Source organism: Alosa pseudoharengus, unplaced genomic scaffold, assembly GCF_046254945.1.
Source record: "Alosa pseudoharengus isolate Yale_2024_CS ecotype anadromous, Long Island Sound unplaced genomic scaffold, YU_APseudo_1.1 YU_APseudo_1.1_scf_16, whole genome shotgun sequence".
In the NCBI taxonomy this organism is placed as follows: Eukaryota; Metazoa; Chordata; class Actinopteri; order Clupeiformes; family Clupeidae; genus Alosa; species Alosa pseudoharengus.
The window spans coordinates 24,748,785-24,753,964 of NW_027468630.1; positions in this window are offsets into that span (position 1 = coordinate 24,748,785).

The following is a 5,180-nucleotide window of genomic DNA, read 5'->3' on the forward strand; positions in this document are numbered from 1 at the left end:
TGATGGACCGTGGCCAGTTCTGTATGACTGGGGTTAGTTTGTTATCAGACAAACAGCACACAGAAGATGTATCTCCACACATAGCATAGCACAGTACAGCCCACGATTGCTGAATAGTGATGCCATCTTTGGTTATAAACTGAACTGAACATATCAATTCCCAGTGAATTCAGTAAAGTTCCCTCATAGTTCGCTGGCTGTCCAATACTGGCTCTGTAAATTAAAATAATAAGAAGAAAAAGATCTACATTATTCCACCCAGTCAACACACAACATGAGCACAAAATGAAGGGGTGTGAACTAATTTGTTGTCAAGTTCAAAAATCAACAATCTACATATACACGATAATCAAGGACTGTACCTTTAATACTGACCTCTGACCTTAGGATGGAGTTCATCCAAGTTCATCCAAGTAGTATTACAGGCACCTCCTGGCCAAAGAAATGTAACGGAGTAAAAAAGCACATCCTATTTCAGAGTCATCAGGGACATGTTGTTGTTGGCCACTTTGACACTGAAAAAAGTATTTCCAAAGTGTTTCAATGGATAGCTGACTTCATGTATTTGTGTTATGTCCTATTAATACATATATCCACATGAATGCATACATTCACATTTGCTTGCGTAGCTTCCACAGTTTCAGTTTCTAGTGAGACATAAGTGGCAAATGGAGGACAAATTGCTTTCTCTCTTGTTGAAAGATGCCATGAACGTGATCAATATGCTGCTCCTGCTCTCCTCATGTGGAGTCAGCACAACCGATTCAATATACTCCTAACAGATTCTATGTGCAAAAAATTAAATGTGCAAGATTAACTGGGAGTGTGTGTAATCAAATCATCATGATGCCCAGAGTTTTATTTTTGTTTGTTTTTATATTTTGTATTTTTTTTCCCCCAGTAGTTTTCGGTCAATGATTCCCAGGACCCCAGAACACTGGGATACATATAACTTGGTGAGTGTGAAGCACCTCCCACCCCCCTCCCCCCACCCCACTTAAAGCCGGAGAGATTGAAAGCAGTTTTCACAGAATAGCCCACCATTTGTGTCCGCAAAGAAAACACATTTTTTATGGTAAGTTGGTCTAAAGGAGGCGCCCATAACCGCTCGTTTGTGTTATATTGTGTAAATGCAAAAATTGAGCACTTATAATCACCAATGTGCTGTGGTGAGAAGGTGGCCTGCAATTTACTGCAATATTGTCTTGAGTTGTTAAACACTGATGGCGAGAAAACTTTGACTTGATGCTTATGAAAAGCTACAGAGAGTTGCAGGAGTAGGGCATTTTGAGAACATTGGAAATGTGTTTTATTTTCTTTGATTGCAGGTGGCAACACCATGTGGCGGTCATACAATGTAACGCTATGCAGTACATCTAGTTTGATTAGGTCATTGCACGACTCAGTCTTCCACTCATTGGTTGAAGATATTATCCCACCCTCACCCTAACAACCGAATTTAGTATATTCTATCAAAATATTGCATAGTTTAAACTTCAGATGAAGAAGCCATTCATATATTATGCCTTTTTCCTTGTAAATCAGTCCGGTGAGATGTGCTTTTGTGCATGTGGTTTCTCAGTAGTGCAGGGTTGGCTAGGGTGTATTGACCTGTGTAGACATCCTACTTATTACAGGGTGTGAGGAGCCTCAAGTGAGCAGCGTGATCCTCTGAGAGTGTAATTATTGTCAGATCAGTGATATATCCTATTTTCGGCCTCCTGGGGGATCCTTTGGTGTAACTACATTACTGCATTATTGCGCTGAGGTGTGGTGTGCATGTGGCGTGATTGGAGTTGACTACCAATGAATGCTGGCGGCAGAGGGAACGATGCCACTAAAATCTTGTTACTCACATTTTATCTCCACTATGACACATCATTCAATTTTTTTCATATAAAGAAATTAGAGTCCCCTAATAAATACGTATAAACATAGTTTTCAGAATGGGGAATTATAGTGTCATTCACCCAGCTGATTCAAGATTTCATTGTGTTGTTGTTAAAGTGTCGTGGTGTGCATTTGGTGCTGACAGTATTGTAACTGGAGGTGTCCACAACCAGGAGATTGCACACGTGCTTGGAATGCTATTTTGGTTGGTGTGTAATAAATTGGCCTTTTCATTTTCAAAGATAGGTGTAAAACGCAATTCCCTGACGTTTCCTGTGTATGTGTTGGATTGTGCAGGGCACATAGCTAATAAAAACGACTATATTGTGGTTTGTAAAATAGTACAATAATGATACAATAAAAAAAAATCTAAAATACAATACATACCAGTAAATGGAACCATATTACGTTGTTTGGTCTTATACGGACAAAAAACTGCATGACATGATGTTCGGCCTTCATCTCTTCAGTCTCATTGCTGTGCTCATTTGCGCTTGATGGCTCAATTTTGCGACTGAAAATAACCTGTTATGACATACAGGAGCGTATCTGCCTGCCACCATACTGTATGCACATGATACATATTATGCTGTTTATCCTCGACCCAATTTGTTGAATATGAAAAGAATGTGTCATTTTAATGGGAGAGAGAAAGTAGAGAGAGAGAGAGTAGAGGGGAGGAGGGAGAGAGAGAGAGAGAGGGAGTAGATCTAAGATAGTATGAAGAGTAAAAGGGGAGTGAAAAGGAATGAGAGAGACATGATGAAGAGATGAGAGAAGAAGAAAATGAGAGGGGGTAGAGAGAGAGAGAGAGAGAGAGAGAGAGAGAGACAGAGTCAGAAGCTTTTAAAAGGATTTTGTCGGTTATTGACTGGTTGCACTCTTGTGCTAATAGCCATTTAAAGATTATAGGCCTGCTGGTGGAAATCAAGGCCTTCATTGTTCCCCTTATTGCATTCTGGCAGATGGGGGCTGACACAACAACGCTGGGCCTCCCTGCGGGCGCTCTCGCTCCTCACAGACCTCCATCAGCACTGGCCCTATTGAACCAGCGCTAATAACTGCCCATGAATTATTAATTTACATGGGATATTGAGGGAGAGGTGGAGGCAGAGAGGGAGAGATTGGCACGCAGGTGCCAGCCCGGGAGGAGAAGAGAGGGCCTTCCCAAAGAGTCCCCGGGCGGCCATTTCTCGGAACATGGCGGGCATTCCGATAACGGGCACGGGAAGATAAAATATATATTCATTAAATGTCAGAATGCTGATGAAATGAGAGCGATCCATTAGTGGGCCGGACAGCCAGCCCGGTAATGTTTCCCGGTTGCACCGCGGCCGTGGGTCGGACAGGGGCGGGCGGCTTTTAGAGGAGGCCCACGATGTCACGGGGATCGGATGTGAAAAGTTTGCTCAGCTTGCCAGTGTTGTAACAGGCAGAGAGGAACCGCCAGGAGAAAGACAGAGAGGAAAGGATGGGCACTGTGTTGGCCAGATGTCCTTTATCTCATCCAGTGACCCATGGGAAAACATATATATATGAATTTAAGATTGTATAAGCATGAGGACGCTGATGTTCAACAATGTTTCTTTGGAGTAGCCTACATTTTCTGACAGAAAGTCCATTTTCATCATGGGAAAGTTTTGTTTGGCTTCCTGTAACCTGTTTGCCTCCCGTCTGACGAGCACTTTGTGTTTTCCATTTATTTTGTTTGCTGCTACTGAATCTTTATGCTGCGGCTGTATTCCTCACAGGGAAACTCTGTATATTTCATATACGCAGAACATTTTAGTGAATTACACAGCCGGTGGCAATGCTATTTTCATATGCCAGTTACTCAAAATTAAAACATGTAAACTTTTTAATACATTTGATTTCCTTGTAAGCCTCCCAAAATGTAAAGAAAATAATTAATAGGGCCTGAGGAGGAGCCTGAGAAATTTCATTACAGAGAGAAGTGTTAATTGCCCATAAATTAAATTCAGCTTTTCCCTCTGACTTGTGGGGACGCAGTACAGCTTCTCAGTAGAGTTTCTTGTTGTTTGGTAAAAAAAAAAAAAAACAGTGAAGGATGATACATTCACAGCTTATCACTGCAGTAATAGTAATACTTTCATAATGATACATTGGATTGGGACTGTAGACTGTGTTCTAAAACACAAACAAACTGATTTTATCACAGTAACCAAAATAGTCCAGCCCATGTAGCACTAAATTGTATACAACAGAGATAACAGAAGCTCAAGTAGCAGAAAGGAGGAAGAACTTCATGGCACGTGCCCCTTTACATGTTAGTGCAGAACATTGCATGCTGGGTAATATGCACTCTCTCAGGCCACATCTGGGCGAATGCCCACACCTCGCTGTACCTAGAGAGCTAAAGAAAAGAGAAACTTTAATAACCTACTGGACAGTAGCCAGAACAGAAGACAAATAGATCTGGACGGCGTCCAGTGAAAATATGGCAAGCGTCCACTACTGGCCTTTATTATTCCCAATTTTCAGAACCCATCAAAGTGGTGAGGCGAAAATCATAATGAAAAAAAAAGGGAAAAAATACCATCTGCATGCCTGCAAATTACAGAGGAAGCTGGGAGCAGACCTGGAGGATGGGAAAAACGCACACGCGCACACACAAACAAACACACACGCACACACACACACACACACACACACACACACACACACACACACACACACACACACACACACACACAGACACACACACACACACACACAGTGAGATTACCCAGTACAGTTATCTAGCTATATGAGCTTCAGTGGTCGGGGGGGGGGGGGGGAAGAGTTGCCTGTCTTTCATTTCCTGTTGTGTTCTACTTCAGTGAAGTACAGTGAGAGGATTTCTCCACCATTCTGCATTCGGCGCCACCTTTTCTCACACCTGACTTCTGTCATCTTCACTTTTCAGAGACAACAGGAAGTGCCTCACTCTGCGCTGCTGTACTAGCATGTCTGCTGTGTCATTCATGTTATACAGTGATGATGATTCTGGTGATTTATGCTGTTTTTGTGAATGTGTTTTGCAGGATAACAAAACTGGTCTGCTGGTGGTGGGGTAGTGACTTTTTTTGGTAGTGGCTTTTCAACCAGTGTCCAGATCACTGGCAGCTGTTTGTGGACATACACTGTGTTGTTCAGTTCATCTTTCAAACAGAAAATAGAGGGCAGAGAGAAAGATAGAGAGAGAGAAGGTGAGAGAGACAGAGAGAGAGAGAGGAGTGGCAAGAGAGAGAGAGTAGGAGAGAGAGAGAGACGAGAGAGAGAGAGGAGGG